The sequence below is a fragment of the Oncorhynchus mykiss genome, chromosome 1 (genome assembly GCF_013265735.2).
Source record: "Oncorhynchus mykiss isolate Arlee chromosome 1, USDA_OmykA_1.1, whole genome shotgun sequence".
Classification (NCBI taxonomy): Eukaryota; Metazoa; Chordata; class Actinopteri; order Salmoniformes; family Salmonidae; genus Oncorhynchus; species Oncorhynchus mykiss.
The window spans coordinates 52,963,583-52,977,777 of record NC_048565.1 but is presented as its reverse complement, the minus strand read 5'-3'; positions in this window follow the sequence as shown (position 1 = coordinate 52,977,777).

The window sequence follows — 14,195 nt, the reverse complement described above, 5'->3', positions numbered from 1 at the left end:
AGTCAAAACATGCCCCACCCAAACCCGTTACCCGACATCCTGACCATCCCTCCCTCTGTCCAAAATACAAACCAGCTGCACTATCTGGCACCTAGGAAGGGGAACGTTCAATTCTCTCTCTATTACACACACACACAGTGTTACTTGGATTGCATTGACATTTCCCTGTCCGTCTTGACACCTACTTGTGATCTGTTCAAAATGCATGTTCATTAAATCGGTCCAAATCACTCAAATATCATTGAACATACAATAGCACATTCCAGCCGGTGTCTATTCCACAAGTCTATGACGTTAAAATGCCAATTTACTCTGTTCCATTTGACTGCGCAATCCACTGTCTCATCAAGTTTAAAACTTTTTTTATGGATATATACAAAAAAACGTCTATTGGAAAAAGGTAAAACGAAACGAAGTGCACCTAGTTTGCGGTCTTTCCAGCTTCAGTTTGAAGTTATTGTGTTATTTCACCTGGCATATTTTCTATGCCAGGTGAAATCGTGGCTCATTAGCTCATTGTTATGGATGTATCCAAATAAATGTCTCTAGAAAACAGCTTAAACAAATACAGCTACTTTTGTCATTCTGTCTGCACTGTTTGACTAAATTAGCTGTAGTTGGCAAACTAGCAAGTGTAACAGTATAACTTTAGACCGTCCCCTCGCCCATACCCGGGCGCGAACCAGGGACCCTCTGCACACATCAACAACAGTCACCCGCGAAGCAACGTTACCCATCGCTCCACAAAAGCTGCGGCCCTTGCAGAGCAAGGGGAACTACTACTTCAAGGTCTCAGAGTGACGTCACCGATTGAAACGCTATTTAGCGCGCACCACCGCTAACTAAGCTAGCCGTTTCACATCCGTTACACTAGCAAGGGACAAGAACGTTGCCAGTCAGTATGGCAATAGAACATACGACTGGGTCACGTCCATAGATACAGAACAAAAATACTTAATGACCAATAGAATGAACGGCCAGTCGGCTTGGGTAGAAACCATAGATTTGTTTCGGGACTATATCTTGTGGAAGGATAAAATAGTATGAAGAAATTCACACAAAAAAAACGTTTTTAATTAAAATATGTCAATCATTATTTGAATAAGTTGGTAACCCGTTGGATAAAAGTGATAATGCCCTCGAAGCCGGTGTTTGGAGGATATATTGGCACGGTTTGCCTACCCTTTACTTCATCTCGGGCCTAAAAACACCCATGCAAATATATCCTCCTAACACTGCCTTCTCAAGCATTATCACTTAAATAAGGCCAGAGGTGTGGTATATGGCCAATATACCACCGCTTAAGGGCTGTTCTTATGCAGGATGCAATGCCGAGTGCCTGGAGACAGCCCTTAGTTGCCTGAACACATGACATTTTTGACAATGCTTTTTTCTGATAAAAACTAGTTCATTGCAGCCCAGTTTCATAATATTACCATATGTCCCAGCTACTTGCCATAGTTTTGAAGTAATCACAAAAAAAACAGGCCTTCATTTAGGGCATTTTTCACCCTGCCAGCTCCTATTAGTTCACCGTGGCACCAACTCGCCTTCCAAACGTTCTTTTCCCAGCCCATTGTTCTATGTCACAATGCCTGCTTCGCTATTGTTGGCAATGAGACCTGCCCATGTTGAACCAATTGCTGGTAGTTAAAACATCAACAATAACTTTCTCATGGAACTCTGAGCCCGTCCCATTGTTTCCTATAGGGGGAAATATAGGTATATCTTGTAATGTGTATATTTTTTCCTACTTCCTCGTTATGCAGACATAAGCACACTTGGCATCATTGAGGTGCGGAAGTTTACTTTTAAAGTTTTGTCCTAAGAACAGTGTGTAGTGGTAAAATAAAAAGGGATACATTTGTTTTGTGCCATTTAGGCTAAATGGAATTCTTAGCATCACTCCAGTCAGAAGTACGAATGTTTGATTCAATTCATTTGCTATGGCCTCGTGCTAGTGTTCCAGCTCATCCAACATTATTTTGCCATTTTTCAGCCTTGGGTGAATTTTGACTCATTCTATTATCCAGCCTACCCTTAGCTGTGGTATATTGGCCATATATCACAAACCTCCAAAGTGCCTTATTGCTATTCAGATGATGATTTTTTGACAGGGGGTGCAGGAGTTTTTTTGTTGCCTGATTTAGATATGTTTCTGCTTAAAATGTCTGACATTTTGGTAGGCTATTTGTCAGCCAACTTGTCTATAATTAGATACATGCACATTCTCTTGTCATTATATGTTGCCCTAGAAGATTAAGTAAACCCTTGCTCACCAGAATAATGTCAACAATTCTTAGAATGAATGCTTCGATCTAGGTGTTAACAGTAAAGTTATTATTTCGCGGAGCAAAGATGTTTAGGGACCGGGGAGAAAATGCAATAACAAATAAAACTGGAAAGAATTTCTATGCAAAATATCTAAATTACAACAGTCTGAAAGGTTTTAAAGAAATAGAAAGCTGTGAAAACGACCCAACATGTTTCTTATAAGATTTCAGTTCGGCATGGATGCATATTTTATGTGGTTGAAATACTATCAGCTTTTATGATGCTGATACAGACAGCACCTGTACAGAAGTCCACAGACCCACTCCAAAAGGCTTTCGGAGCCATCATCGACTCAGTGGGTTTTGTCCAACATGTCTCTGGACCCACTCACTGTCACAGTCATACGCTGGACCTAGTTTTGTCCCATGGAATAAATGTTGTGGATCTTAATGTTTTTCCTCATAATCCTGGACTATCGGACCACCATTTTATTACGTTTGCAATTGCAACAAATAATCTGCTCAGACCCCAACCAAGGATCATCAAAAGTCGTGCTATAAATTCACAGACAACACAAAGATTCCTTGATGTCCTTCCAGACTCCTTCTGCCTACCCAAGGACGCCAGAGGACAAAAATCAGTTAACCACCTAACTGAGGAACTCAACTTAACCTTGCGCAATACCCTAGATGCAGTTGCACCCCTAAAAACTAAAAACATTTCTCATAAGAAACTAGCTCCCTGGTACACAGAAAATACCCGAGCTCTGAAGCAAGCTTCCAGAAAATTGGAACGGAAATGGCGCCACACCAAACTGGAAGTCTTCCGACTAGCTTGGAAAGACAGTACTGTGCAGTACCGAAGAGCCCTTACTGCTGCTCGATCATCCTATTTTTCTAACTTAATTGAGGAAAATAAGAACAATCCGAAATTCCTTTTTGATACTGTCGCAAAGCTAACTAAAAAGCAGCATTCCCCAAGAGAGGATGACTTTCACTTTAGCAGTGATAAATTCATGAACTTCTTTGAGGAAAAGATTATGATTATTAGAAAGCAAATTACGGACTCTTCCTTAAATCTGCGTATTCCTTCAAAGCTCAGTTGTCCTGAGTCTGCACAACTCTGCCAGGACCTAGGATCAAGAGAGACACTCAAGTGTTTTAGTACTATATCTCTTGACACAATGATGAAAATAATCATGGCCTCTAAACCTTCAAGCTGCATACTGGACCCTATTCCAACTAAACTACTGAAAGAGCTGCTTCCTGTGCTTGGCCCTACTATGTTGAACATAATAAACGGCTCTCTATCCACCGGATGTGTACCAAACTCATTAAAAGTGGCAGTAATAAAGCCTCTCTTGAAAAAGCCAAACCTTGACCCAGAAAATATAAAAAACTATCGGCCTATATCGAATCTTCCATTCCTCTCAAAAATTTTAGAAAAGGCTGTTGCGCAACAACTCACTGCCTTCCTGAAGACAAACAATGTATACGAAATGCTTCAGTCTGGTTTTAGACCCCATCATAGCACTGAGACGGCACTTGTGAAGGTGGTAAATGACATTTTAATGGCATCGGACCGAGGCTCTGCATCTGTCCTCGTGCTCCTAGACCTTAGTGCTGCTTTTGATACCATCGATCACCACATTCTTTTGGAGAGATTGGAAACCCAAATTGGTCTACACGGACAAGTTCTGGCCTGGTTTAGATCTTATCTGTCGGAAAGATATCAGTTTGTCTCTGTGAATGGTCTGTCCTCTGACAAATCAACTGTAAATTTCGGTGTTCCTCAAGGTTCCGTTTTAGGACCACTTTTGTTTTCACTATATATTTTACCTCTTGGGGATGTTATTCGAAAACATAATGTTAACTTTCACTGCTATGCAGATGACACACAGCTGTACATTTCAATTAAACATGGTGAAGCCCCAAAATTGCCCTTGCTAGAAGAATGTGTTTCAGACATAAGGAAGTGGATGGCTGCAAACTTTCTACTTTTAAACTCGGACAAAACAGAGATGCTTGTTCTAGGTCCCAAGAAACAAAGAGATCTTCTGTTGAATCTGACAATTAATCTTAATGGTTGTACAGTCGTCTCAAATAAAACTGTGAAGGACCTCGGCGTTACTCTGGACCCTGATCTCTCTTTTGAAGAACATATCAAGACCATTTCAAGGACAGCTTTTTTCCATCTACGAAACATTGCAAAAATCAGGAACTTTCTGTCCAAAAATGATGCAGAAAAATTAATCCATGCTTTTGTCACTTCCAGGTTAGACTACTGCAATGCTCTACTTTCCGGCTACCCGGATAAAGCACTAAATAAACTTCAGTTAGTGCTAAATACGGCTGCTAGAATCCTGACTAGAACCAAAAAATGTGATCATATTACTCCAGTGCTAGCCTCTCTACACTGGCTTCCTGTCAAAGCAAGGGCTGATTTCAAGGTTTTACTGCTAACCTACAAAGCATTACATGGGCTTGCTCCTATCTATCTCTCTGATTTGGTCCTGCCGTACATACCTACACGTACGCTACGGTCACAAGACGCAGGCCTCCTAATTGTCCCTAGAATTTTTAAGCAAACAGCTGGAGGCAGGGCTTTCTCCTATAGAGCTCCATTTTTATGGAACGGTCTGCCTACCCATGTCAGAGACGCAAACTCGGTCTCAACCTTTAAGTCTCTACTGAAGACTCATCTCTTCAGTGGGTCATATGATTGAGTGTAGTCTGGCCCAGGAGTGGGAGGGTGAACGGAAAGGCTCTGGAGCAACGAACCACCCTTGCTGTCTCTGCCTGGCCGGTTCCCCTCTTTCCACTGGGATTCTCTGCCTCTAACCCTATTACAGGGGCTGAGTCACTGGCTTTACTGGGGCTCTCTCATGCCGTCCCTGGAGGAGGTGCGTCACCTGAGTGGGTTGAGTCACTGATGTGGTCATCCTGTCTGGGTTGGCGCCCCCCCCCCCCCCCTTAAGTTGTGCCGTGGCGGAGGTCTTTGTGGGCTATACTCAGCCTTGTCTCAGGATGGTAAGTTGGTGGTTGAAGATATCCCTCTAGTGGTGTGGGGGCTGTGCTTTGGCAAAGTGGGTGGGGTTATATCCTTCCTGTTTGGCCCTGTCCGGGGGTGTCCTCGGAGTGGGCCACAGTGTCTCCTGACCCCTCCTGTCTCAGCCTCCAGTATTTATGCTGCAGTAGTTTATGTGTCGGGGGGCTAGGGTCAGTTTGTTATATCTGGAGTACTTCTCCTGTCCTATTCGGTGTCCTGTGTGAATCTAAGTGTGCGTTCTCTAATTCTCTCCTTCTCTCTTTCTCTCTCTCGGAGGACCTGAGCCCTAGGACCATGCCCCAGGACTACCTGACATGATGACTCCTTGCTGTCCCCAGTCCACCTGGCTGTGCTGCTGCTCCAGTTTCAACTGTTCTGCCTTATTATTATTCGACCATGCTGATCATTTATGAACATTTGAACATCTTGGCCATGTTCTGTTATAATCTCCACCCGGCACAGCCAGAAGAGGACTGGCCATCCCACATATGCTCTCTCTAATTCTCTCTTTCTTTCTCTCTCTCGGAGGACCTGAGCCCTAGGACCATGCCCCAGGAATACCTGACATGATGACTCCTTGCTGTCCCCAGTCCACCTGACTGTGCTGCTGCTCCAGTTTCAACTATTCTGCCTTATTATTATTCGACCATGCTGGTCATTTATGAACATTTGAACATCTTGACCATGTTTTGTTATAATCTCCACCCGGCACAGCCAGAAGAGGACTGGCCACCCCACATAGCCTGGTTCCTCTCTAGGTTTCTTCCTAGGTTTTGGCCTTTCTAGGGAGTTTTTCCTAGCCACCGTGCTTCTTCACCTGCATTGCTTGCTGTTTGGGGTTTTAGGCTGGGTTTCTGTACAGCACTTTGAGATATCAGCTGATGTACGAAGGGCTATATAAAATAAATTTGATTTGATTTGATTTGAGAAGGAATCTAACTGAGCATTCGCATTCACTCGAGGCTGAATTAAATAAATATTTTTTTCTCCACTCGAGTCAATTTTTGCATTTGGTGTATCATTTCACTAAAATAAATGCTTAATTCTGAAGGAGTTAATAATTAGGCTATGTGAGAAGTTATAACCCTCACGTCAGTGTCCAGATTTCAGTTTCCATTTAACTCATCTGAACAGTAGGCTACAGTTCCCTTGACATGACAGAGTCCTAAGTCCCATCTTGTGATTGTCAAATTTGTATAGCAGTATATATGTTTTTTTTTCCTGCAACGGCCAACTACAACTACCGCAACGCTGCTGGATTTTTCACACTCAACAGTTTCCTGTATGTATCAAGAATGGTCCACCACCTAAAGAACATTCAGCCAACTTGACAACTGTGGGAAGCCTTGGAGTCAACATGGGCCAGCATCCCTGTGGAACGCTTACGACACCTTGTAGGAGTCCATGCCATGACAAATTGAGGCTGTTTCGGGGGCAAAAGGGAATGGAACTCAATATTCCTAATGTTTTGTACTCTGTATTTAGTTATCAAGAGATCTCTCAATAATAATTCTCACAATAGCACAATGGTAGTAGTAGTCAGTGACATATCAAAGCTAAGCAGGGCTTGGATAAAACCCTGTGGATAGATCAACTCTCCAGTAGGAGGTGCTGTCTAATCTATTGTTTTTTTTTCTTCTGATAGTGGATATAATGTTGAAGATATGACGTTGTTTCAAAGGTACAAATTCAACATATTTTATAAGGTTTGTCTATGTTGAAAATTGGTTACAATGATGACATATTCCTGTGCTTGAAATTCCACCCTCAAAAACAAGTTGATTACTTTTTTTTTTTTGATTACTTATTTTCTGTACAGATTCCACGTCACAATACATTGATAGATGACATCGAAACAATGTTGACACAACCAGTTTGTGCCCAGTGGGAAGGGCCAAGACACTACTCATGTATACATTCAAAATGAGCTCTGATGTGTGAACACATTCGACAGAAGAAGATAATGACAATAATGAATTGTATGTTTTTACCAAAAATGTTATATGAAGATTTAACATTACCCAGTTTCTGTTGTTACAAATACTGATGTAATTCTAGGAGTAGGTTTGAAATCTAGCTACTGCATACATCTTACATTCCTGAAACCTTACATCTGAGTGAGCAATCAGGTCAGCATGTATGAGGGGATTTCCAATCTCCCATACAACTTGAGTAACAGCAGGTTCTCCACTGGCCTTTATAAACAATTCACACAAAGATAATGTACTGTTCACTCTCTCGCACACAAACACTATACACACACACAATACACGGGTGTGCACTAATACAGTTACTTCAAACATACCAGTCAGAATCCCTTTGTACAAACACAACAAAGCCACAGAGAAACACTGGTAATTGTGACCACAGCTTCCTCTCAGAGGAGGAGTAGACTGACGTCAAGTCTGGTTTGGTTTTAGATTTACAGACCACACTCTGGTTTAGTGTTTTGCTCTAAATCTGCAGTGTACTTTCCCCTTCCTCCTGTGCTGCTCTCACTACCTCTACTAGGCTGCTGTACATCTCACTTGTCCCACCTTCTATGTCTATTTCCTTCCATCTCACACATGTACACACACTCTCTCTTCCTCTTTGATGAGGCATTGAATACCACCACTCACAAACACACAGACCTTTAAAAACATAGACCTATGACACAGACTTGATGGCATACATATACACAGATAGACACTCTCCCATAAGCATACTGACAAGACAGAGACATGCCCTGATATCTCACTCTCTGTAGGAGGCATGGCAAAGCGTCATTCAATGATTGCCAATATAAGTGAGTTTAATGCAATTGGAGAAGTGAACTAGTGATGGTTGAGAGATGAGTCGACCTGACTCAGTATTTTAGTGGTGGATATGTGACCAGGCTACTGAGGCCAGCACAGTGCAGCTTGGCATGGTTTGGCTCACTATTGTGAAAAGGGTCTAAGAGTGCCCTCTACTGGTGAAAGAGCATAGAGCATAGTGCAGTCAGGTACCAGAAGACGTTTTGAGAAACTCTGTAGATACAGGTCGACATCGAACACATCTACCATCCCTTCAAAGTCACTATGCTCAGTTGTACAGTGCCTCAGAAAGCATTCAAACCCTTTGAGTTTTTCCACATTTTGTTGTGTTACACCCTGCATTTAAAATTGATTAAATTTAGATTTTTTTGGTCACTGGCCTACACTCAATACCACATAACGTCAAACATGGATTTATGGTTTTCAAACATTTTACAAATTAATAAAAAATGAAGAGCTGAAATGTCTTAAGTCCATAAGTATTGACCTCCCTTGTTGTGGCAAGATTAAATAAATTCAGGAATAAAAATAGTCTTGGTCTTAACAAATCACATAAGTTGCATGGACTCACTCTGTGTGTAATAATAGTGTTTGTTATTTTTCAATGACTTCCTCATATCTCTGTGCACCACACATACAGATAATTGTAAGGTCCCTCAGAAAGAGGAGTGGGAGGCCCCCTGTGCACAACTGAGCAAGAGGACAAGTACATTACAGTGTCTAGTTTGAGAAACAGACGCCTCACAAGTCCTCAACTATCAGCTTCATTAAATAGTACACACAAAACACCAGTCTCAACGTCAACAGTGAAGAGGCGACTCCGGGATGCTGGCCTTCTAGGCAGAGTTCCTCTGTTCAGTGTCTGTGTTCTTTTGCTAATCTTAATCTTTTATTTTTATTGGCCAGTCTGAGATATGGCTTTTTCTTTGCAACACTGCCTAGAGGGCCAGCATCCCGGAGTCACCTCTTCACTGTTGACGTTGAGACCGGTGTTTTGTGGGTACAATATAATGAAGCTGCCAGTTGAGAGCTTGTGAGGCATCTGTTTCTCAAACTAGACACTAATGTACTTGTCCTCTTGCTCAGTTGTGCACCGGGGCCTCCCACTCCTCTTTCTATTCTGGTTAGAGCCAGCTTGCGCTGTTCTGTGAAGGGCGCTGTACAAGACAGCGTTGTACGAGACCTTCAGTTTCTTGGCAATTTGTCACATGGAATAGCCTTCATTTCTCAGAACAAGAATAGAATGACGAGTTTCAGAACAAAGTTCTTTGTTTCTGGCCATTTTGAGCCTGTTATCGAACCCACAAATGCTGAGCGCTCCAGATACTGATGCTCCAGATACTCAACTGGTCTAAAGAAGGACCGTTTTATTGCTTCTTTAATCAGAACAACAGTTTTCAGCTGTGCTAACATAATTGCTAAAGTTTTTTTTAAAGTTATCAATTAGCCTTTTGAAATTATCAACTTGGATTAGTTAACACAACGTGCCATTGGAACACAGGAGTGATGGTTGCTGATAATGGGCCTCTGTACGCCTATGTAGATATTTCATTAAAAATCAGCCGTTTCCAGCTACAATAGTCATTTACAACATTAACAATGTCTACACTGTATTTCTGGTCAATATTATGTTATTTTAATGGACAAAAAAATGAGCTTTTCTTTCAAAAACAAGGAAAAGTCTAACTGACCCCAAACTTTTGAACGGTATTGTACATAAAGGAGAGTCAAGCGGGGTGTTCCTATTCATATTTGAAAACCATTCATACAATCTATGAAGGAATTAATCTATGAATCTATGAAGGAATTAACTTTCTGTATACATGCACACTGATAGGGTACATTCTATTCTCTTTATCTCTTTGTGTCTATGTCTATATGTGTGTCAGTCCTTGCCCTTCTCTAGTGATAAACACAGAAGCCTAGTGAGTCATAAAACCAATGAAGGCACAAGATAAACAAACTCTCTCCCACCCTCTCTCACACACACAGTAATAATAACATGACAACCAATTTGAAACCTCTGTACGTGTCTACAACAAATGCTATATTACCATATTGCCAAATCAAATTAGTTAACAGCCAGCACACAAGTTTCCAAAGTGCGCAGCTAACAAAGACATCCCAAAAAGCTGATATGACAACAATATGTGGCACAACACAACAATGAGCAATTGTAACGGTTCAGCATCATTATTATATCATAAAACAGGTAGGCCTATGAATAATGCGACGCAACTGACTGGATGGCGTGAAATAAATACCGCTCCACGATTGAGTTATTTACACTTTAAATCACACCGCTTTCTTTTATTTATACACAACATGACCAAAAGTATGTGGACACCTGCTCGTCATACATCGCATTCCAAAATCATGAGCTTTAATATGGAGTCGCCCCTTTGCTGCTATAACAGCATCCACTCTTCTGGGAAGGCTTTCCACTGGATGTTGGAACATTGCTGCGGGGACGTGCTTCCATTCAGCCACAAGAGCATTAGTGAGGTCGGGCACTGATGTTGGGTGATTAGGTCTGGCTCGCAGTCGGCGTTCTAATTCTTCCCAAATATGTTCGATGGGGTTGAGGTCAGGGCACTGACCTCAAACCCATCGGGGCAAGTAGTGTTCTCCTGGCATCTGCCAAACCCAGATTTGTTTGTTGGACTGCCAGATGGTGAAGTGCGATTCATCAATCCAGAGAATGCATTTTGAGTGCTCCACAGTCCAATGGAGGTGTGCCTTACACCACTCCAGCCGACGCTTGGCATTGCGCATGGTGATCTTAGGATTGTGTGCGGCTGCTTGGCCATGGAAACCCATTTCATGAAGCACCGGACGAACAGTTCTTGTGCCGATGTTGCTTCCGGAGGCCGTCTGGAACATGGTAGTAAGTGTTGCAACCGAAGACAGACAGTTTTACGCGCTTCAGCACTTGGCAGTCCCTTTCTGTGAGCTTGTGTGGCCTACTACTTCGCGGCTGAGCGTGGTTGCTCCCAGATGTTTCCACTTCACAATAACAGCACTTACAGTTGACCTGGGCAGCTCTAGCTGGGCAGAAATTTGACAAACTTACTTGTTGGAGAGGTTGCATCTTTTGACGTTACCACATTGAAAGTCACTGAGCTCTTCAGTAAGGCCATTCTACTGTCATTGTTTGTCTGTGGAGATTGCATGGTGCTCGATTTTATACACCTGTCTACAACCGAATCCATTAATTTGAAGTGGTGTCCACATACTTTTGCATATAGTGTAGATAAAAACGTTCACCGCGGGTATTCGGAGTACTTCAGCCCTGGAATTGTATCTGCGCAACATGATGGGGAATGCGGACGTTGGGCAATGCCCAAGTGTCAGAGCCGTGTGGCAAGAGATGAAAACACCCTCCCTTGGCAAGAAAAACATGGCGCAGCGTCAATTCCACGAGTCACACTATAGTCTAGAACAATTTTCTTATAGATAATTTAATAAAACAAACAAACATATCGTTGGAACACCGATGTTGAAGCTACAATAAAATACAACATATTAGCCTACTTTCAACGTGCTTATAATAAAACATGCACCGCACTTCAGCATCAAATAATAAACCAACTGGATAACTGTAATAATTTGACTTACATCACCAAGATTCAGCCATCGGATTCAAATAAGAAAAGTCAAACTTGCATAATGTTCCTTTTAAACGAGAACGAAAGCAAAGTGCGACGCTTGGGTGCAGGTGTCTGGTCTCCCCGCAGGCGGATGAGGCGCGAGCATAGACAGACACTTCGCTTTATCGTATTTTTTCTGTCATTGTGCCCATCGTGAAAACTTGCGTCTTCTTTTTTGAAAACTTAAAGCGACCTTCCAAGTGGCAGAGTAGAAATGCAACAGATAGGTAGTCTACAGCAGGGCCGTCGGAAAACGTTATTGCGAGGCGGCACTTATGACTTAATTTAACGGGCAAAGTGCTGTTTTTTTATACCATTCTTTTTATGATTTGTCAACTCGCCCACAATTTCTCTGTCCTTCACATCAGAGTGCTGCTGCAGGCTCTTTGCGTGTCTTGACCAATCAGATCCTCTAAAATCGCAGGTCGCGCGGTCCGCGTGCGCCATCGTGCGCAAATAGATTTTGTCTCCACACCGCAAACATGATCATGATAGGCAGGTTGAAATATCAAAACAAACTCTGAACCAATTATATTATTTGGGGGACAGGTTGAAAAGCATTAAACATTTATGGCATTTTAGCTAGCTAGCTTGCAGCTGCTAGCTAATTTGTCCTATTTAGCAAGCTTGCTGTTTGTCCTGGGATATAAATGTTGAGTTGTTATTTTACCTGAAATGCACAAGGTCCCCTACTCCGACAATTAATCCACACATAAAACGGTCAACCGAATCGTTTCTAATCATCTCTCCTCCTTTCAAGCTTTTTCTTCTTTGGAATTTATATGGCGATTCATAATAAGGTGTATTACCGCAACCGACCGACCAACCTCAGTTCATCTTTCAATCACCCACGTGGGTATAACCAATGAGGAGATGGCAAGTGGGTATATGCTTCTTAAAGTCAATGAGGAGATGGGAGGCAGGACTTGCATCACGTTCGGCGTCATAAATAGAAGCAACTTCTAACTAAAATGTTTAAATCAATTTGCGCACGATGGCACACGCGCGTCCGGTTTGGGCATGGTGTAACACACAACCCACAAAGCGAGCACTCCACCTTCCTCCGGTATTTACCATCTGGCAGTCCGGTGGACGAACCTGGGTTTGGCGGATGCCAGGAGAACGTTACCTGCCCTAGTGCTAACTGTAAAGTTTGGTGGAGGAGGAATACTGGTCTGTGGCTGTTTTTCATGATTCGGGCTAAGCCCCTTAGTTCCAGTGAAGGGAAATATTAATGCTACAGCATAATATGACATTATAGATGATTCTGTGCTTCCAACTTTGTGGCAACAGTTTGGGGAATGCCCTTCCTGTTTCAGTATGACAATGCCCCCTTGCACAAAGCAAGTTCCATACAGAAATGGTTTGTCGAGATCGGTATCTAAGAACTTGACTGGCCTGCACAGAGCCCTGAACTCAACCCCATCGAACACCATTGGGATGAATTGGAACACTGACTGTGAGCCAGGCCTAATTGCCAAACATCAGTGCCCAACCTCACTAATGCTCATCTAGTGGAAAGCCTTCCTAGAAGAGTGGAGGCTGATATAGCAGAAAAGGAGGGACCAACTCCATATTAATGCCTATGATTTTGGATTGAGATGTTCGACTAGCAGGTGTCCACATACTTCTGGTCATGTAGTGTGTGTTACGTTTCATATGGTAGACTATGCATTAATTTGTGGATGTCCATCACCCATTTAATTTGTTATGTTATGAATTACAATTCGTATTATATGTTACGAATTTAAAAAACGTACAATATGTTACGAGTTTGCAAAACAAAGTATATGTTACAAATTTGCAAAACCTATGATATGTTACGAATCTAGCTAGGTGGCTAACGTTAGCTAACCTAGGGGTTGGGGTTAAGTTTAGGATTTTGGTTAAAGGGTTAAGTATAGGTTTAGTGTTAGGGGAAGGTTTAGCTAAAATGGTTAAGGTTAGAGGAAGGATTAGCTAAAAGGGTTAAGGTTAGGGGAAGGGTTAGCTAATATGGTAATTTGTTACAAAGCAACAAAAAAGTTGTAAGTAGTTGAAAGTTGCTAATTCCATAAAATGCTAAAGTTGTTTGTGATGAGATTCGAACTCACAACCTTTGGGTTTCTGACACTGAGTAGTAACTACTTAGCAAACGTGCAATATGTTGCAAAAATGCTAAATGTACCATATCTCACAAATTTACAAAATGTATGTTACTAAATCTAGCTAGGTGGCTAATGTTAGCTAGCTGGCTAACGTTAGCTAGACTAGGGGTTAGAGGTTAGGGTTATATTTAGGAGTTAGGTTAAAGGTCAGGGTTAGCTAACATGCTAAGTAGTTACAAAGCAGCAAAGAAGTAGTAAGTAGTTAAAAAGTTGCTCATGAGCTAAAATGCTAAGGTCTGTGTTGAGATTCAAACTCGCAAAGGTTGCTAGACGTTTGC